Source organism: Bombina bombina, chromosome 3 (assembly GCF_027579735.1).
Source record: "Bombina bombina isolate aBomBom1 chromosome 3, aBomBom1.pri, whole genome shotgun sequence".
NCBI lineage: Eukaryota > Metazoa > Chordata > Amphibia > Anura > Bombinatoridae > Bombina > Bombina bombina.
In genome coordinates, this window is record NC_069501.1 from 324556968 (window position 1) to 324579457 (window position 22490).

Consider the following 22490-nt stretch of genomic DNA (forward strand, 5'->3'; position numbering starts at 1 on the left):
AAACTGAAATAGGGGACATGAAAATGTGTTAATGAACAGAACTAAACTGAACTTTAATGTGTTTTAGTTTCAACTATGCATAAAAAAAACATTTATTTATTTTCAGGCATGGAGAGTTCATGAAACATTCTAATTACTAGTGGGATATTCAATCCTGGTCAGCAAGAGGAGGCAAAGAGCACCCCAGCAGAGGACTAGACAAAAAAACTGCCATCTTAATTTGAATAAGGGCGGGTCATGGACTCTCCATTTTCGGAAATAAATAAATTTATCAGGTAAGCATACATTTTGTTTTCTATCCTATGGCATGGAGAGTCCACAAAACATTCTAATTACTAGTGGGAACCAATACCCAAACTAGAGGACACAGAATGAATAGGGAGGGAGAACAAGACAGACAGACCTAAACTGAAGGCACCACTGCTTGAAGAACCTTTCTCCTAAAAGAAGCCTCAGCTGAGGCAAAAGTATCAAATTTGTAGAATTTGGAAAAAGTATGAATAGAGGACCAAGTGCCCGCCATACAGATTTGCTCCACAGAAGCTTAATTTTAAAAAGTCAATGAAGATGAAACATCTCTAGTGGAATGAGCCATAACTCTCTCAGGAGGCTGCTGTCCAGGTGTCTCATAAGCTAAATGGATAACACTTCTCAACCAGAGAGAAAGAGTGGTAGAAGTAGCCTTCTGACCCCTACGCTTACCAGAGAAAACAATAAACAGAGCAGACGTCTGCCGAATATCTTTAGTTGCTTGAAGGTAGAATTTAAGAGCATGTACAACATCCAAGTTATGCAAAAGACGTTCCTTCTTTGAAGAAAGGTTAGGGCAAAAAGAAGGAACAACAATTTCCTGATTAATATTATGATCTGACAATACCTTAGGGAGAAACCCCAGCTTAGTAAAAGGACTGCCTTATCAGCAAGAAAAATAAGGTAAAGGGAATCACACTGCAGAGCCAAAAGTTTGGAAACTCTGCAAGCATAAGAAATAGCAAGAAGAAACAAAACCTTCCAAGATAGTAATTTAATACTTACATGATGCATCAGCTCAAATGGAGCCTGCTGCAAAACTCTAAGAACAAGGTTAAGACTCCAAGGAGGAGCAACAGATTTAAACACAGGCCTGATTCTGACCAAGGCCTGAACAAAAGACTGAACATCTGTCAGAACTGCCAGACGTTTATTCAGAACAATAGACAGAGCAGAAATCTGACCCTTCAAAGTACTGACTGACAAACCCTTCTCCAGACCCTCCTGAAGAAAAGCCGAAATTCAAGGAACCCTTCCTTTGTTACAAGAAAAACCTTTTGAATCACACCAATGAAGGTATTTACACGATACCCTATGGTAAATTCTGCAAGTAACTGGTTCACAAGCCTGAAGCATAGTATCTATGACTTTCTCAGAGAAGCCACGTCTAGACAAACTTAGACGTTCAATCTCCAAGCAGTCAGCTTCAGAGAAACTAGATTTAGATGAAGAAAGGGACCCTGAAGTAGAAGGTCCAACCTGAAAGGTAACCTCCCTGGCGGAAGAGATGACATTGTCACCAGACCCGCAAACCATATCCTGCGAGGCCATGCAGGAGCTATTAGAATCACAGAAGCTCTCTCCTGTTTGATGCAAGCAATTAATCATGGAAGCAATGCAAACTGAGGAAACAGATATGCTAGATTAAAGCTCCAAGGAACCGATAGAGCCTCTACCAGAATGGCTTGAGGATCTCTTGACTTTGAACCGTACTTTGGAAGCTTGGCATTTTTATGAGACGCCATCAGATCCAGCTCCGGGACCCCACACCTGAGAGTTATCATTGTGAAAACCTCAGGGGGGAGAGACCACTCTCCAGGATGAAAAGTCTGCCTGCTTAGAAAATCCGCCTCCCAGTTGTCTACCCCTGGTATGTAGATGGCAGAGAGATGGCAACCGTGAGACTCTGCCCACTGGAGAATGTGAGACACCTCCTTCATTGAAAAGAAATTCTGAGTTCCTCCCTGGTGATTGATGTAGGCCACAGAGGTGATGTTGTCCGACTGAAATCTGATATATTGGACCAAAGCTAGTTGAGGCCAAGCTGTTAAAGCATAGAATATTGCTCTCAACTCCAAGACGTTTATTGGAAGAGACGACTCCTCTGGAGTCCACAGACCCTGTGTCTTTAAGATACCACAAACTGCTCCCCAGCCTAACAGGCTGGTGTTCGTGAACACAATCACCCTGGAAAGCCTCAGGAAGCATGTTCTCCCAAGACAGATGGTACTGTGAAACCCACCATGAGAGTGAGACTATTGTTAAGGAATCCAAATGTATCTTCTGCGAGAGATCTGAGTGGTCCCCGTTCCATTGACTGAGCATGCATAGCTGCAGAGGTCTCAGATGGAACTGAGCAAAAGGAATGATGTCCATGGGGGCAACCATCAGTCCATGCACTAAGCCACAAATGACGAATAGCAGACTGGAGAGATAGGAAAGAAACATGAAGCTTGGATTTTCTGACGTCCATCAGAAAAATCTTCATTGACAGGAAATTTATGATTGTTCCCAAGAAACAAACCCTTGTATCTGGAACAGGGTAACTCTTTCCCAGATTCACTTTCCAACCGTGTGAATGTAGAATAGACAACAACATCTTGGTATGAGATCTTGCTAGATGAAAAGGTGGTGCTTGAACTAGAATGTCATCTAGATAAGGTGCCACAGCAAAACCATGGGACCTCACCACTGCCAGAAGAGCCCCCAGAACCTTTATAAAAATTCTGGGAGCTGTAGCAAGGCCAAAAGGAAGGGCAACAAACTGGAAATGTTTGTCCTGGAAGGTAAACATTAGACACTGGTAATGATCCCTGTGAATAGGAAGATGAAGATACACGTCCTTCAGATCTATGGTCATCATGAACTGACCCTTTTGAACCAAAGGGAGAATAGAACGGGTGGACTCCATCTTGAAGGACGGAAACCTGAGGAATTGATTGAGACACTTTAGGTCCAGAATGGGACGAAAAGTGCCATCCTTCTTGGGAACTACAAATAGATTTGAATAGAATCCTAGACCCTGTTCCTCTAGAGGAACTGGAACAATTACTCCCGGGGATGATAGGTCCTTTATGCAGTTTAAGAAGGCCTCTCTCTTTATCTGATTCGCAGATAGCCTTGACAGGTGGATCCTGCCTCTGTGAGGATAAGATTTGAATCCTATTCTGTAACCGTGGGATACTATATCTATGGCCTGAGGATCTGGAATACTACGTATCCAAGCCTGCTGAAAAAAGAAAGCCTGCCCCCCACTTGATCCACTACAGGAATGGGGACAGTGCCTTCATATTGATTTAGAATCAAGGGAAGGCTTTTTAACTTGCTTCCCGCTATTCCACGGCTGACTGGACCTCCAAGAAGACTTGGATTGATATGACTTAGAAGAGGGAAATGAAGACCCCTAAAGTAACAAAAGGAACAAAAATTTGAACTAACAAGGGTACATCATATACCTTACAGCATAGCTGTAAAAAGCTGACTAGAAAATATCTCCTGAACATCTCTATGTAAAAAAGAAGAAAGATATTTTACCTCAAAAGTTCCTCAGTAGCCACCTCCCATTATAAAGGATTTCTAAGCAGCATTTTAGTGTGTCTGTCCTGGGACAGCTGAAAGGATGAGCCTCGTGAACTCTCATATTATTTCACCAATCAGGTAAAGGAAGCTTACTATGAAATCTCATGAGAGTTAAGTGAAATCTCATGAGATCACAGTAAGAGTTCATGACCTCAGCACTGCTGATGCTGATTGGCTGCTGTTCATTTCTTCATATTTTTTGTTATTTTTACCTGCAGCTGGGAGCAGGTGAAGTATAACTTTTTACACAGAACTTACTCTGCTGAGCTGAGGAGATTGTGAGGTAAAATATCTTCCTTTTTTATATAGAGATGCTCAGGTGATATTTTCATGTCAGCTTTTTACAGTTATACTGCATCAGTTTCAAGTGATTTAGCATATGAGTATTATGTCCCTTTAAGCTTACTAGACCTATTTGTATTCTCCACAACAGATTTGGATTCTTCCAAAGTAGCAAGAACCTCCTTCAAAAGAACTCAGAGGTGTTCTAACTTAAATCTGAAATTAATCTCCTCTGAATCTGCAGAATTTGTCACTACAGTATCAGAATCTGACAATTCCTCCTCAGAAGCCACTGAAGAATCATCCTCATCAGATAATTGAGACAAACTAACTAACGCAGCCTTACTAATATCAATATGTTTAGATTTCCTCTTACGTTTACCAGAAACCTTTAGAAAAGTTGATAAAGCTGCAGAAGCAGCAGAAGTAATCCCCAGGAAAAAAACACCTCCAGGAGGTTGAGAGGAACCGCAGGGCACTGCATGCGAAGCTTGGTAAGCTTGAGGGGAAAGCTGAGGCATAGCTAGGATAACACTATCCTGAGAGACAGGAGGCTCATGGAGAGACAGTGGGGCAAACTCCCTGGGGCGAGTGCTTAATATTGCTCCTGGTATTACTGCTGGAACAACTGTTATTTACTCTGAGGAGATTGAGCTTGCTATGTATATTGTGGATTAGAAATCACAGCAGGTGAGAGGTCTCTCTGAATTGGTCCTACCAATAAGCCTTCAACAACTACTTCAGGAGTCTTTTTTGGGAATCAGATAGCAGACCCCCTGCTGTGGCATCCTTAGGGATTACAGAACTCCTTTCTTGGATGGTGTATCCCCTAGAGAATATGGAATAGTTGAATACCCGTTGGCCATAAACGCCTGCCCTACATTCAGTGTCTTTCTTTATGATATAACTTACTACGCCACATGTGGAGACAGTTTTAGAGCTACTGTTCCTTCTGAGGCTCATATTGTTGCATATAACTTTTTGGCTGGATCGTGCCCACACTACCCTTATCCCAAAGGTGTGAGAAGCGCCTGTGGAAGAACATGTCACACTCCCAGAGGAAGAAAAATAGACCACATCTACTGCTCAAAAAAACAGTTATAGATCATATTAGTCAGCTTAACTCGGACAGACATACTTCAACTGATCCACCTGATTCTCCAACTTCAGACTCATCTGGTTTTGCTGCATCTGCCTTGAAGGAGATACAAGATAGCACTCAAGAGATGGTTACTCCTACATTTATTCTCGACTCTCTCAAATCTATGCTAGATGATCATCATAACTCTTTCTCTGCTAAACTATCTGCCTCAACTGCTGAGTTAAAAAAGGAAATTTCCTCGACCTATGAGCGCATTGACATGCTTGAAAGAAGATATGAAGATCTGGCTACAGAACAACCTAATGGGCTAACCTTTTCCCAGAATCTATCGGAGTATCTTGACTCTGTCGAAGATAAAATAGCTGACATTGAAGATAGATCTCTGCGAAATAATCTCTGAATAAGAGGAATTCCTGAAACTGTCTCTTCGACTGATCTCCAATCTTAAATTAAAGAACTTTTCCATAACTTAGCTCCAAAAACCTCAGAATCAGAAGATTTAATAGATCGAGCTCACCGCACTCTCAGGCTGAGAGGGCTTCCTGAGGGGCAACCTAGGGACGTTCTTGTGAGACTTCATTATTTTACATACAAAGAAAGAATACAAAGAGCACACTTTCAGAAACCGCCGCTTCCTGAAAAGTTCCAAAACTTACAGATCTTTCCAGATTTTTCTACAAGTACACTGCAGCAGAGGAAATCGTTTACGGATGTCACCACCAATGTTTCCTCTAAGGTGCGCGGCAGCGCGGGCGCGCACCTTCCCTCTCTGTGTAGCACAGGCAGTACATAAGGCCGCGCAAAACACAGGAGGAATGTAGAAAGTTTTTTTTTTTTTTTATTTCAGCACTGCTAGCCTCCAGGAAACGGCATGACAGAGGCACTCTTAAAAGAAAAGGTCCCTCCGGTGAAGCACAGCTTGATTTGTTTCCTGTGTGCTACACTGAGGGGGAGGACCTAAGCTGAATGACAGCTGTGTGTGTAAATCACACAGTGCTGTCAGAGAGCGGGAGATAACAAACACGGAGGGCAGCAGGCACTTTCAGGGAAAGTTCAAAAGAATGTCAGTAGATGAAGTGCAGCCCTCCTCCTCCGTATAGCAGATACTGGAAGCAGCCGAGTAGGTGAGGGCTGGAGATCTTCCTCACATGCCGTAAGTTTCACAGTTGGCATGATGGTAGCTTTTGCCTGCAGGTAATTCTGTTTCCCATAATGACTGTAAAGCCCTCAAGTACCATAGAGATCTATACCAGGGCCGGCTTATCAATGGGACCAACAGGGTCCCACGGCCCAGACGGCACTTGAAAGGGGGCGGCAGTTCAGTTAGTGACTATAATTATTATAGTCTGCCGACTGCCGCTCCTGCCTGCCTTCCCCCTCTGTTAGACTCAGAGGCATAAGTGTGATACACTGTCTGTGCACTATGTATATTCCCCTCTGTCGGGCGGCATAAGTGTTAAATGGTGTGTGAGTGTCACCAGGCCCGGACTGACCATGAAAGAATGAGGGCGGCTGCTGCATCTCATAGTAAATAGTTCTGCACTGTATTTGTGTGGGACCGTGGGACGGAAGGGAGAGCAATGAGGACAGGCTGGGGGAAGTTGTTGAAGTAAGCAGCATGTGCACACAGTGCTCGTTACTTCCCTTAATTTTAAACACTAGCTGCAATTTACTTCCCTTAATTTTAAACACTAGCTGCAATTTACTTCCCTTAATTTTAAACACTAGCTGCAATTTACTTCCCTTAATTTTAAACACTAGCTGCAATTTACTTCCCTTAATTTTAAACACTAGCTGCAATTTACTTCCCTTAATTTTAAACACTAGCTGCAATTTACTTCCCTTAATTTTAAACACTAGCTGCAATTACTTTCAAAAGCTGTCCGCTCCTTCTCTCCCCCTTCTTCCTGCCCAAGCGCGGTTCTGAAATTCCTCCCTTCCGTTGAGACAGCTCACTGCGTTCAGCCACAGGAGAAGAGACTCTGAGAGCAATGATATAGACATAAGAGAGGCAGAGGTCAGCAGTAAATAAGGATTTTATTGTTAATGGAACAGTTTGTGTGTATGCTGCAGCTCCTTCACAGCAGGGCACAGCCTTTTAACCCCTTTGCTCCTAGAGCAGATGGGCTGCTTAATGTTTATATTCTCTGTTTAGGAGACTGTTTAAATGTGACATAACAGGGGGAAATCTTTCTATTATTTTGCTCTACTCTCCCTCTTATTTCTTCTTTCCTCATCACTCATCTCTCCTTCACTATCTCACCCTCTCCACTCTTCTCTCCCCCTGTCTCTTGTCTCTCTGTCTCCCACTTTCCCCTTTCACTTTTTTTTAATCATATTTTTCCTCTTCCTCCATTATTTCAATATTTCTGTTTTTTAATGTGGAAGATAACTGTCACCAGTATAGCTTAAAGTAAAAATATGTTACTTTAAGTGAAGATACAGTGCCATTTAAACTTACAATTCAGAATTAAAATTAATACAATGAATTATTATACAGTAGCACACTACACATTCTAGCTCTTAAATTTTGCTATTTTTTGAAGAAATGTGTTGTTTTATTTGTCTGAGCATATATGTATGTGTGTGATAGTCTGTGCATATATATATAGATATGCGTGTGCATATGTGTGTGTAAGTCTGTGCATATGTGTGTGTAAGTCTGTGCATATGTGTGTGTAAGTCTGTGTATATGTATGTGTAAGTCTGTGCATGTGTGTGTGCATATGTGTTTGTGTGTAAGTCTGTGCATGTGTGTGTGTGTGTAAGTCTGTGCATATGTGTGTGTGTGTAAGTCTGTGCATATGTGTGTGTGTGTGTGTAAGCCTGTGCATATGTGTGTGTGTAAGCCTGTGCATATGTGTGTGTGTGTAAGCCTGTGCATATGTGTGTGTGTAAGTCTGTGCATATGTGTAAGTCTGTGAATGTGTGTGTGTGTGTGTGTGTAAGTCTGTGCATATGTGTGTGTGTGTGTGCGCGTGTGTGTGTGTAAGTCTGTGCATGTGCGTGTGTGTGTAAGTCTGTGCATGTGCGTGTGTGTGTAAGTCTGTGCATGTGCGTGTGTGTGTAAGTCCGTGCATATGTGTGTGTAAGTCTGTGCATATGTGTGTGTAAGTCTGTGCATATGTGTGTGTAAGTCTGTGCATATGTGTGTGTGTGTAAGTCTGTGCGTTTGTGTGTGTGTGTAAGTTTAAAGGGACACTCTAGTCAAAATTAAACTTTCATGATTCAGATAGGGCATGCAATTTTAAACAACTTTCCAATTGACTTTTATCATTAAATTTGCTTTGTTCCCTTGGTGGTATTTTTGAAAAGCTAAGCCTAGCTAGGCTCAAACTGATTTTAAACCGTTGAAAACCGCCTCTTAGCTCAGAGCATTTTGAAAAATTTTCACAGTTAGACAGAACTAATTCATGTGTGTCATATAGATAACATTGTGCTCACTCCCGTGTCTGTCAAAAGCACTGAGATAAGGGGCAGTCTGCAGAGGCTTAGATACAAGGTAATCACAGAGGTAGAGATTGGTAGAAGTGTATGTGTGTGTGTGGGGGGGGGGCATGGCGCGGGGGGCGGGGCATCGCTTCGTCAGGGGGGGGGGGGAGGCGTAATTTTGACCTTGGACCCAGGCAGCACAATGTCTTGAGCCAGCCCTGATCTATACAATAGTTGAATTACAGGTCATATTCCTGGCTTCTCCAATTAAAAGCAGCCTTTGTTATCCACTCTATTTACTAATAAATAATACTAATAGCCCAGTGCAGCAAAGACAAAGAGTTCATCTTACTATTCTTCTGTGTTAACATGTTAGCCTTTATCACCATACTCCCATTCTAAGAGCATGGCTGTCAGTCAAACTTATAACATGCAGATCATTATTTAACCCCTTGGCTACCAGAGAGGATTGCAGTGTATTCCTATACAATGCACTGTAGCCCTTTTTGGCAGGCATGGGGTTAAATTATGCCCACAAGCTGGTCTAGGCATCTCAGGAGATTATGCAGGAGACTGAGGCTTGTCTGTGTCACAAACCAGTTTTTATATACAGTTTGAGCAATAATGTCTGTAGTACTGTGTAATGCTATTGCTGCTTTTACATGAGGATCTATTTAATCAGTGTTGCTTAGCTATATGTGTGTCTGTATATGTATGCGTGTGTGTGTGTGTATATATATATATATATATATATATATGTATATATATATATATATATATATGTGTGTGTATGTATGTATATATATATGTATATATATATATATATATATATATATTCAATGCCGCACACAAGCCCTATCAAACCCGCACATAGAAAAAAATAATTGCACACACAGAAAAAAAATTAGAGGGAACATTGGTCACCACCACTCTGCAAAAGAAAAATGTTAGATACAGATGGGGTTACCCGATCAAACTTCTTATTTTCAAGGACAACCAGACCTTCACAGTTCATAATGTTACACAGGGTCTTGCTCTCCTTAAAAGCTGGAACATGGAGGACACACGTGTAGCTGCTCCTCAGAATCTCCCACACAAACTTTGTGAGCTTGATGCCACGGCACCTGAATGGGCTGCACTCCCCTCAAGACGTCCTGACCCCTATAATACAGCAGTGCCTCAGAGGGAGTCTGGCTCACCATTTACAGCAAACGCCCGAAGAAGTTTTTTCTCACCACCTCCCTGAGTTAACTAGTTACAATGGTTGTCTCTGGCCTTTAAGTTAGATTTTCTGGTAGTACCTGCCTTGGTAAACACTGTACCATTCACATGAGACCTCTAGACAAGAGAGTCTTGGCTGGACACTGACTTTGTTACAAGAACTGCGTCAAGATTCTGAAGTATACTTTGTGTTCTGTTAATTGCTGTGCTCTTTCTTATGTATTAACTGCTACTTATTCTCCCTCTAGCTAGCTGTTTATATTAATATGTAGTTATATTCTATTTAGATTTGTAACATTGAACTACAGGTTGATATTCTACAAATATATGATGTTTAAATGTGTTGTAGCTCTTGCTGCACTGGTCACTGGCTATGCTGGCGGGAACTATATCAGGATCCAGATAAATGTACTGTGTGCTATGTTTAATAATTTATATTCCTATGGGCTAAATGTTTTTAGCCCATGGAGGCAACCATGGAGGCAACCATCAGTCCAATTACCTCCATGCACTAAGCCACAAATTAACGAATAGCAGACTGGAGAGATAGGAAAGAAACATGAAGCTTGGATTTTCTGACGTCCATCAGAAAAATCTTCATTGACAGGAAATTTATGATTGTTCCCAAGAAACAAATCCTTGTATCTGGAACAGGGTAACTCTTTCCCAGATTCACTTCCAACCGTGTGAATGTAGAATAAACAACAACATCTTGGTATGAGATCTTGCCAGATGAAAAGGTGGTGCTTGAACTAGAATGTCATCTAGATAAGGTGCCACAGCAATACCATGGGACCTCACCACTGCCAGAAGAGCCCCCAGAACCTTTATAAAAGTTCTGGGAGCTGTAGCAAGGCCAAAAGGAAGGGCAACAAACTGGAAATGTTTGTCCTGGAAGGTAAACATTAGACACTGGTAATGATCCCTGTGAATAGGAACATGAAGATACACGTCCTTCAGATCTATGGTCATCATGAACTGACCCTTTTGAACCAAAGGAAGAATAGAACGGGTGGACTCCATCTTGAAGGACGGAAACCTGAGGAATTGATTGAGACACTTTAGGTCCAGAATGGGACGAAAAGTGCCCTCCTTCTTGGGAACTACAAATAGATTTGAATAGAATCCTAGACCCTGTTCCTCTAGAGGAACTGGAACAATTACTCCTGGGGATGATATGTCCTTTACACAGTTTAAGAAGGCCTCTCTCTTTATCTGATTCTCAGATAGCCTTGACAGGTGAAACCTGCCTCTGTGAGGATAAGATTTGAATCCTATTCTGTAACCGTGGGATACTATATCTATGGCCTGAGCATCTGGAATACTGCGTATCCAAGCATGCTGAAAAAAAAAGCCTGTCCCCCACTTGATCCACTACAGGAATGGGGACAGCGCCTTCATATTGATTTAGAATCAAGGGAAGGCTTTTTAGCTTGCTTCCCGCTATTCCACGGCTGACTGGACCTCCAAGAAGACTTGGATTGATATGACTTAGAAGAGGGAAATGAAGACCCCTAAAGTAACAAAAGGAACAAAAATTTGAATTATGGTGATCCTTAGGTCTATTCTTTTTATCCAGAGGTAGGAAAGAACCCTTTCCACCTGTAATGTCAGAAATAATTTCTGCCACATCTGGTCCAAACAAGGTTTTACCCTTATAAGGCAGAGATAAAAGCTTGGACTTGGATGTAACATCTGCAGACCAATAGTTTAACCAGTGAGCTCTGCGAGCTAAAACAGTAAAACCTGAAATCTTAGCCCCCAACCTAAGATCTTGCATGTTGGCATCACAAATAAAGGTATTGGCTAGCTTGAGAGCCTTGATCCTGTCTTGCATCTCCTCTATAATAGTCTCTTAGGATAAGTTTAGATAAATCATCGCACCAATAAGATGCTGCCACTGCAACTGTAGCAATACTAGCAACAGGTTGCCACTGTAATTTCTGATGAATGCACATCTTCTTCAAAAAAGCCTCAAGCTTCTTATCCATAGGATCCTTGAAAGAACAACTATCTTCAATAGGAATTGTAGTTCTCTTAACAAAATTAGAGATAGCTCCCTCTACCTTGGGCACCGTGCGCCACAAGTCACGAATAGAATCAGCAACAGGAAACATCTTTTTTTTAAAATCAGGGGATGGGGAAAAAAGGAATCACTGGTTTATCCCATTCCTGAGTTATAATATCTGCTATATGGTCTAGTACTGGAAATACTTCCACAGATGAGGGTACATCATATACCTTATTAAAGGGCCATAATACTCAATTGTTTAAACACTTGAAAGTGATGCAGCATAGCTGTAAAAAGCTGACTAGAAAATATCTCCTGAACATCTCTATGTAAAAAAGAAAGATATTTTACCTCAAAAGTTCCTCAGTAGCCACCTCCCATTGTAAAGGATTTCTAAGCAGCATTTTAGTGTGTCTGTCCTGGGACAGCTGAAAGGATGAGCCTCGTGAACTCTCATATTATTTCACCATCAGGTAAAGGAAGCTTACTATGAAATCTCATGAGAGTTAAGTGAAATCTCATGAGATCACAGTAAGAGTTCATGACCTCAGCACTGCTGATGCTGATTGGCTGCTGTTCATTTCTTCATATTTTTTTTATTTTTACCTGCAGCTGGGAGCAGATGAAGTATAACTTTTTACATCGAATTTACTCTGCTGAGCTGAGGAGATTGTGAGGTAAAATATCTTCCTTTTTTATATAGAGATGCTCAGGTGATATTTTCATGTCAGCTTTTTACAGTTATACTGCATCAGTTTCAAGTGATTTAGCATATGAGTATTATGTCCCTTTAAGCTTACTAGACCTATTTGGATTCTCCGCAACAGTTTGGATTCTTCCAAAGTAGCAAGAACCTCCTTCAAAAGAACTCGGAGGTGTTCTAACTTATATCTGAAATTAATCTCCTCTGAATCTGCAGAATTTGTCACTACAGTATCAGAATCTGACAATTCCTCCTCAGAAGCCACTGAAGAATCATCCTCATCAGATAATTGAGACAAACTAACTAACGCAGCCTTACTAATATCAATATGTTTAAATTTCCTCTTACGTTTACCAGAAACCTTTAGAAAAGTTGATAAAGCTGCAGAAGCAGCAGAAGTAATCCCCAGGAAAAAAACACCTCCAGGAGGTTGAGAGGAACCGCAGGGCACTGCATGTGAAGCTTGGTAAGCTTGAGGGGAAAGCTGAGGCATAGCTAGGATAACACTATCCTGAGAGACAGGAGGCTCATGGAGAGACAGTGGGGCAAACTCCCTGGGGCGAGTGCTTAATATTGCTCCTGGTATTACTGCTGGAACAACTGTTATTTACTCTGAGGAGATTGAGCTTGCTATGTATATTGTGGATTAGAAATCACAGCAGGTGAGAGGTCTCTCTGAATTGGTCCTACCAATAAGCCTTCAACAACTACTTCAGGAGTCTTTTTGGGGAATCAGATAGCAGACCCCCTGCTGTGGCATCCTTAGGGATAACAGAACTCCTTTCTCGGATGGTGTATCCCCTAGAGAATATGGAATAGTTGAATACCCGTTGGCCATAAACGCCTGCCCTACATTCAGTGTCTTTCTTTATGATATAACTTACTACGCCACATGTGGAGACAGTTTTAGAGCTACTGTTCCTTCTGATGCTCATATTGTTGCATATAACATTTTGGCTGGATCGTGCCCACACTACCCTTATCTCAAAGGTGTGAGAAGCGCCTGTGGAAGAACATGTCACACTCCCAGAGGAAGAAAAATAGACCACATCTACTGCTCAAAAAAACAGTTATAGATCATATTAGTCAGCTTAACTCGGACAGACATACTTCAACTGATCCACCTGATTCTCCAACTTCAGACTCATCTGGTTTTGCTGCATCTGCCTTGAAGGAGATACAAGATAGCACTCAAGAGATGGTTACTCCTACATTTATTCTCGACTCTCTCAAGTCTATGCTAGATGATCATCATAACTCTTTCTCTGCTAAACTATCTGCTTCAACTGCTGAGTTAAAAAAAGGAAATTTCCTCGACCTATGAGCGCATTTACATGCTTGAAAGAAGATATGAAGATCTAGCTACAGAACAACCTAATGGGCTAACCTTTTCCCAGAATCTATCGGAGTATCTTGACTCTGTCGAAGATAAAATAGCTGACATTGAAGATAGATCTCTGCGAAATAATCTCTGAATAAGAGGAATTCCTGAAACTGTCTCTTCAACTGATCTCCAATCTTATCTTAAAGAACTTTTCCATAACTTAGCTCCAAAAACCTCAGAATCAGAAGATTTACTAGATCGAGCTCACCGCACTCTCAGGCCGAGAGGGCTTTCTGAGGGGCAAACTAGGGACGTTCTTGTGAGACTTCATTATTTTACATACAAAGATAAAATATAAAGGGCACACTTTCAGAAACCGCCGCTTCCTGAAAAGTTCCAAAACTTACAGATCTTTCCAGATCTTTCTAAAACTTTCTAAAACTTTGTCAGCTTGATGCCCCGGCACCTGAATGGGCTGCTCTCCCCTCAAGACATCCTGACTCCTATAATACAGCAGTGCCTCAGAGGGAGTCTGGCTCACCATTTACAGCAAACACCCGAAGAAGTTCTTTCTCACCACCTCCCTGAGTTAACTAGTTACAATGGTTGTCTCTGGCCTTTAAGTTAGATTTTCTGGTAGTACTTGCCTTGGTAAACACTGTACCATTCACATGAGACCTCTAGACAAGAGAGTCTTGTCTGGACACTGACTTTGTTACAAGAACTGTGTCAAGATTCTGATAAGTATACTTTGTGTTCTGTTAATTGCTGTGCTCTTTCTTATGCATTAACTGCTACTTATTCTCCCTCTAGCTAGCTGTTTATATTAATATGTAGTTACACCTTTTGCTATCCATATGATAACCGCAGGATCTCGTTAATATTATTCTCCCTCCAACAAAGAAGAAGTAGCTTTAGATACGTGGATACGCAGCACTAAGTTTTAGGCTAATATTATATAGTATGTGATGTTTAACTGTATTTCAGTTCTTGTGGGATTTGTTTTATTTTATACAATAACTTGTATATGAACCATTGTCTTTTTCCCTATCTGCTAGAAAAAATGTTTGCTGTCACATTTCAAAAATCCTTTCCTTCTTACCTAAAAACATATTAATCCTCCACAATAGATGACATTGAACAAAAAACTTGCAACTCATGGTTGGCTTTATGCTATACTACAATTTCATTTGGGCGGGCGGTACATATTGGCCACCCATTTTTCTACTCTTCCTCTCTCCGGTCACCAGAACACCTGGCATTCTATTTTTTCACAGTACCGCAACCCCCCCCCCCCCATATATATATATATAAAGTGCCTCTTCTTCTAGAAGAGGACTACCTAAGCGGTTTGTCTTGCTAACACCACACTATCCACCTCCCTTATATCTACTATAGTTATATATATATCTGTGCCAGTATCTAGCTACACCTAGAAGCAGCCTCTTGGCCTCCCTTTCCTATATTTCCCCAAGACCCTCCTTCTTCTCCTCTACCCCTCTCCTCTTTCAATATGGCCTTGACATTTACCTCTCATAATGTTAGAGGCCTCAAAACTCCTAATAAAATAAGTAGACTTCTGAGACATCTTTATCAGACAAAATCTCAGATAATTTTACTCCAGGAAACTCCATGGGTAGATAGCTCCCTTATATCTCTTAAGTCTAAACAATATCCGGTGGTGGAAGCAGCGTGCTTTACGACAAAATCCAGAGGAGTGGCAATAATAATTCATAAACAACTTTTATATGAAAAGATAAATATCCACGCGGACGCCCAGGGCCGCTTTTTTATTTTAAATTGCAAATTGGAGTGAGTCCTCTATACTCTTGCATCATATTATGGCCCTAATACAGGACAGGTGAAACACCTTAAGAAGTTTTTGCGTCTCCTGACTACCCACAGAATGGGAACCCTGCTGCTCGCAGTAGACTTTAATATGCTACTAGACACTATAATGGACAGACGGTCCCCCAAGCAAAGGGCATATGATCCGGCGCTAATACAGACCTCTAAACAATTTTCCACACTTATCGCGCAATATAATCTTTACAATGTCTGGTGCTGCATACATCCTACATCACGAGACTACTCATATTTTTCTAATGTCCATCTCTTCTACTCCCGCATTGATTTTATCTTCTGCGAACCTCATCTTTTGGATTGTATTCACAGCGCATGCATGCCAAATTGCACCTGGTCATATCATTCTCCTGTTCAGATGATCATAAACTCTTCTACTATCTTGTCTTCCAGGCTCCCCTGGAAGTTACCGGAATTTCTTCTGAGTGATCTGGGCAATGTTGCCTACCGCCAAGAAGAAATTACACAATTCTTATCAATGATAATGGCTCAGTGGGGGACTATTCTCTATGGGGTGCACTAAAGGCTTTTGTGCGGGGCCTTCTGATGAAACTAAAGTCTAAATATAATAAAACACATGGAGGCTCCTTGGCACAATTACATATAGAACTCCGTAATCTCACAGCGCAACACAAACGCAGGCTTGATCCTGAGGTCCTTGCTCGCATAACTGTAGTTTGGTCGCAAATCACTGGCTTAGAGGCTTCCAGACTTCATTGGCAAATGCAGAAGGTAAAGCAACTATACTATGCCAAGGGTAACAAAGCAGATCGCATCCTAGCTAACAAATTGAGGCAGCGGACTGCAGATGCCCGCATTCCGTACATCAAAACACCTGATGGCGTTGTGCGCCTTCGCTCTGATATTGGTAAGGCATTTGGCAACTATTACTCGAATCTATACAATCTGAAACATTCTCCGGATACCTCTCTGCCTACAACTGAGGCAATACAGGGGTTTCTAGACTCCCTTCCGACATTGACAGAGGAACAGAAAAACCTCTTAGAGGCCCCTATTAGTGCTCAGGAGGTGGCCCATGCCATAAAGACCTTGAAATCTCACAAGGCCCCTGGGCCTGATGGATATACTGCCCTTTTCTATTAAAAATTTAGCCTTTCCCTCTTGCCAATACTCACTAGAGTATTCACACTAGCTAGACAATCGGGTTCTCTCCCCTCTGAGTTCTTGGAGGCGACAATAGTGGCCATACTGAAACTAGGTAAGGATCCCAATGCCTATGAGAACTTCAGACCTATATCACTAATCAATATCGATATAAAACTCCTGGCAAAAATCCTAGCCGCCAGACTCAATCATATCCTCCCCTCACTGTTAGGCTGAGATCAAGTAGGCTTTACCCCTGGACCAGAAGGTCCTGACAATACCAGGCGTATTTTAAATATTTTTCTAGAAGCCAAACGGGCGAACATTCCATGCACAACCCTAGCCTTAGATGCAGAAAAGGCATTCGATCGGGTAAATTGGCTTTATTTATTTGAAGTATTACACGTATTCGGTTTCCCATCCTACTTTCTGTCCTGTGTAGGAGTGTTATACTCCTCTCCTTCGGCAAGAGTTAGAGGGCTGGGATTCCTCTCACCCTCCTTTCCCATCACTAATGGAACGTGACAGGGATGTCCCTTATCACTCCTGATATTCGCACTAATAATGGAACCACTGGCTGAAGCAATTCGTTCTGCTGACAGTATCGTTGGTGTGGACATAGCTGGTATACCCCAGAAAATTGCCCTATTTGCAGATCACCTCAACGTTTTCTTGGGAACCCACACCCCATCCCTTTCGGCTCTTTTTAGGCTTCTCCACACTTTTGGTAAGATTAGCTACTATAAATTGAATGTAAACAAAACAGATGCTTTCACCGTCAATATATCAGAAAGGGATTACACCGACCTTATGAAAAGGTATTTAATTGGTCACGGCACAAATTAAAGCACCTAGGGTTTTTTTTATCCTGGAACATATCTACTATAGTCGAAACCAACTTTTACCCACTTCTAAGCTCTTTCCAGAGGTGTGTAGACCGATGGAATGTCCCGTGCATTTCCTGGTTGGGCAGGGTGGCAGCCTTTAAGATGACTCTACTACCTAAATTAGCTTACCTGTTCAGAACCTTGCCAATTCCAATTCCCAAATCCCTTATCGAAAAATTTCAGATGCTATGTAACAAGTTTATTTGGAAAAAAAGGCACCCTCTTGTGTCCACCAGAATCATGCAGCAACCAATGTTTAGTGGAGGTGTAGGCGCCCCCAACTTGGCTCTGTATCATGAAGCATCTAGACTCGCTCATATTCTTCCCTGGAACTCTAATTCCTCAGATTGCAAGTGGTGGGGAATTGAGCAGGCCTCTCTGCCGGACTCACTCTCCCTTTCGAATATCCTCTGGATTCCTAAACATGTCAGGGTATCTCTGGATATTAAAAATTGCATTGTTGTTTCTGCTTTGCGCTTTTGTGATAAAATTTTATCTCTTCCTCAAATAGCTCCTCACCCCTCGCCTAGTCATACCCTTCCGGGCATCCTCAGGGCTCTACGTGACTCACAGCCACAACTATGGCAATCGCATGGTATCGCTTCTATTGGAGATTTTTTTCCGAACGGCCAACTTATCTCACTGTCAACATTTTGATCAACATATAATCCATCTCAGATATTACAATTTGAATTTTGGCGACTTAGAAGTCTCTTAAGAGCGTGGGGGTTTACTGAACTTCCAATGCGCGTGCATACTAATTGGGAAAAACGGTGGGATAGAGCCAAAAGGATACTTAAAGCACTGTCAATCTACTATCAAGACCTGCTTAACCCAAAGGTTTATTATAAATCTGCTTACATTATTTCATGGGAGAGATCCCTTGGGTTCCAAGCCTCCCAAGAGGACTGGTCGTTGGCTATCTTACTCACCAAAAAAGCCCTCCATTGTGTTACTCTACTAGAATTATACCTTAAAATTTACACTCAATGGCACCTTACACCTCTGAGGCTCTTCAAAATCTCCCCTCTGAACTCGCCTCTCTGCTGGAGAGGGTGTGGATATGTGGGGTCACCGGCTCATATATGGTGGGCCTGCCCAATGCTGCTTCCCATGTGGGACATGCTTTCTAAACGATGTTCTGACCTTGATCCTAACCTGTGGACAAATCCACAAAAGGTTCTGTTCCACCTGTCCATTGGGTCGGCTCTCACCCCCAACAGCTTGATTAGCATATACCTGATGATGGCAGTTAAGCTGTCTATTGCCCGCCTGTGAAGGCATGCTGCTATCCCCACCTGGAATGATTTCTCTAAAACCATGTCCTATCTGGAGACTATGGAGTGCCCTATTTTTACCTTCAATAATATACCTATTGGTTCCTTCCTCCCTTCCCCTCTTCCCGTCTGATGTTGTTCTCCCCCCCCCCCCTTTTTTTTTCCTCTCCTCTTCCTTCCTCCTTCCCCTCCCCTAACTCTGGCTGGCATAGATTTCAAAGTATTATTTACAATTTCCCCCTTACTCCATTCTTTTCTCTATATCTCTTTCTAAATGTAGAGAAATTTTCCACTTACTGATTTCATCCCAGCAATACTTCATATACAAGAACGTTAATAAGTTTTTCCTTATGTAATAAAAAAAAAAAAAGTGAGGTTCTTCATTTAGGGTCCACGAGTGGCCCTTTAACATTACTGTTTATCTTCTTTATTTTATGTTCATTGCAATGTTGTGGTCCATGAGTGGCCGCTTAACCATTTGGTGGATATTCTGTTTGAGCAGCACCCACTGCTATTATTGAGAGTGTAATTTGTCACTTATCTATACTGTGTATTTATCAGATATTGTTTTTGGAAGCCTACCTTGTAACCATTTATTTTATCGTATACTATGTAATGACAATTACTCATGGTTTGTTTGGAAAAGAATCTCAATAAAAGAAAAAAAAAATGTAAATGCCAAATAAAGTTTATTTATATGAAGCAATAAGACATAAATAAGCACTTTATACCCACAACTATGGTTCAGATAGGGCATGCAATTTTATACAACGTTCCAATTTACTTTTATCATCAAATTTGCTTTGTACTCTTTAAATTTTTTGTTGAAAGCTAAACCTAGGTAAGATCATATGCTAATTTCTAAGCCCTTGTAGGTCATCTCTTGCATTTTGACAGCTTTTTAAAGCTAGACAGCTCTAGTTCATGTGTACCATGTAGAAAACATTGTGCTCACACCACGGAGTTGCCTTGGAATAAGAACTGAATAGTTAAAATGTACAGAGGTAAAAAGTATATGAATGTAAAGGTGTTGGATATGCAAAACTGGGGAATGGGTAATAAAGGGATTATCTACTTTTTTAAACAATAACTTTTTTGGAGTATACTGTCCCTTTAAATGCTCTAAACATGCAAGGAAATATTGCAACTGGTTGATGTGCATTGTTTAAGAAAGACAACAAGTAGTGAACATATTTTATTTATTTATTTATTGTATTTGTGAACACCTTTAGCATGTATCTGTGATTGATAGTCTACTTCTATATTATTATGAAATATAAAACTTTCATTGTAACACATTATGTAGCTATGTACAATACATAAAAATCTGTCTAATGGCACTAATATTCAGCATATTTTTTTAAATTAACAAGATATTAAAATAATATACATAGCATTTTTTTTATATTTTTTACTCTCCAGCATTCCCTCTTACTTTATTATGTTGACATAATCTTATAGGGATCCACTTTATTGATTAGCTTGTAATATTGGACTCCACTTTGTTAATTTACCATGATTGCACCATTTTAGTGACACATTGAATCCTGATACCACTGTAGCTTTGTGAAAAGAATTGTTTTTCAAAGACTTTACAGTTATGAGTTACACTTTCAGTCAATATATATATATATATATATATATATATATATATATATATATATGGATATATATATATATATATATATATATATATATATATATATATATATATAATATTATAGAAGGATGTTCCAGGAGTCAAAGAAGGTTCCGTAAAATATTTCTTTATTCAGTTTTCCACATTAAAAGCATTAGTATGCACAGCCAGCATAGATAGCAGAACTCCGTGATAGACAAGCTTGGACACTATTGGGTTAGACTGCAGCATATATATATACTGTATATATATATATATATATATATATATATACATTATTTGCCTTACTTCCCTACATTTTATAGTCTTTTTAATTACTGATGTCTCTTGCGTCAAAAGTTGCAAACATTACTGTAAATTTCATTGTATATGGTACAATTCAGTACTCCTACTTATATTTATTACAGATCTGCATTCATTCGACCAAATACACCAACGAAATAAAAAAAATAAAAAATACTAATGACATTTCTTATTATTCAATCATTTTCTTTAAATTACCTTCACGTGGTTAAGTAATTTCCTTTTGCTCACAGAAGAGCTGCGCTTTTACAGTCCTTTTCTTCATAGAGCTACCACCGGACTAATAGGAGGAGCTCCTAGGGCCTACACTAAAGGAGAAGGTCCTTCAGTGTAGGCCCTGGTAGACCCCCAGCTAAGCCTCATATTAGTCCGGCCAGTGCTCTGTGAAGAAGAGGACCGGGTTAGAGTGGCTCTCCAGTGCGCAAAAGATAAATATAAGCATTTCACCTATAGCTTAGAAACATTTACATTGTTTTAATGAAAACAAATGTAAATGTTTAAGGAATATTCCGCTTAGTTTAAACTGAAACGAATACCAAATAGTGCAGCCAACAAATATTCGGGGAAACAAATTTCCCCTAATATTTTTTACTAACCAAATTTTTTTGTGACTGTACCAGTTTGCTATTTATGGTGACATAATCCAATCAGATGGGATTTACATTTTCGTGGGAGGGGAAGAGCTATACATTATAATGAGTTAAAAAAAATCTATCTTTTTCAAATTTGTTAGGCTCTATGAAACAGAGGGAAGACAATTTTATAGAAACATGCTCAAACCATACTGGGGTTAACATGCAAATTAATACTCATTTGATGTTGTCAGATGCCTAATTTTCAAGAACAGATGCACTGCCTGCCTAAACTTGTTTCTCTTGTTATAGTCAGTATCTGCAAAAAAATATGATTTAAAATTTACCCCCCACCCCCCCAAAAAAAAATATTATTAATCAAAACATTTTTTTTTCGTGTAGTATTGTTGTATATATAAAACATTTATACATTTTGAATAGGTTTGGTCTGCTGAGAAAACATAAATGTCTGTGCAATCCCCTAGGTAAAAAACACCATGCTCTATAATGTATTAATTATTGACAGGAAGGGGTTAATAAGTGTTCTCCACTATGAGAAATAAAAATGAGGCTTGAATGGTCAGGGAGGAGGAGGAAGAAGATTTGGTAGAACAAAACCTAAATATGCCACTGCTACAGACTTAACAAAGGTGTTTTAAGACCTTTACACAATCTAATTAATTTCTTTGAAATACAACCATAAAACTCCATATGCCATTTAAATGTAAACATTAGAAAAGTGCAATTCAATAAAACATTTACAAATAAAAAAAATGAAATTACAATTTAATTATTCTATAAATTATTTATTTCTTAAAAGGACATGAAACCCCCAAATTAACAGATTGGTAACAGTGACAAAGCATTTCAATAGTTTGTTTTAATATTGTGATTTCAGGTTAGTATAAATGCCAGAAATTATGTCCAAGATATAATCTACTCTAATAGGTAAAGCTATGATTTGTATTATTCAACCTTAATACAACATTTCAGAGATTTTCATAAAGCAGTATTGAAAACATTTGATTTGTTTTCAGCCAATAATAAAAAAAAATATAATAAAAAAACATAATTTCTATGATTCATGTAGTTTAAATGAAGAATGTCCTTATCAAATATCATTATATATTACATATATTATGCATCACTCAAGCTTTTAAC

The 22490-nt window shown here is 40.1% G+C and overlaps 1 protein-coding gene across 1 annotated transcript in view; it reads right to left on the reverse strand.

Moving 5' to 3' along the window:
• LOC128653245 (acetylserotonin O-methyltransferase-like) overlaps nucleotides 1–22490 on the reverse strand; it is a 222859-nt gene that overhangs the window by 200243 nt on the left and 126 nt on the right. The gene's annotated exons all lie outside the window — the stretch shown is intronic.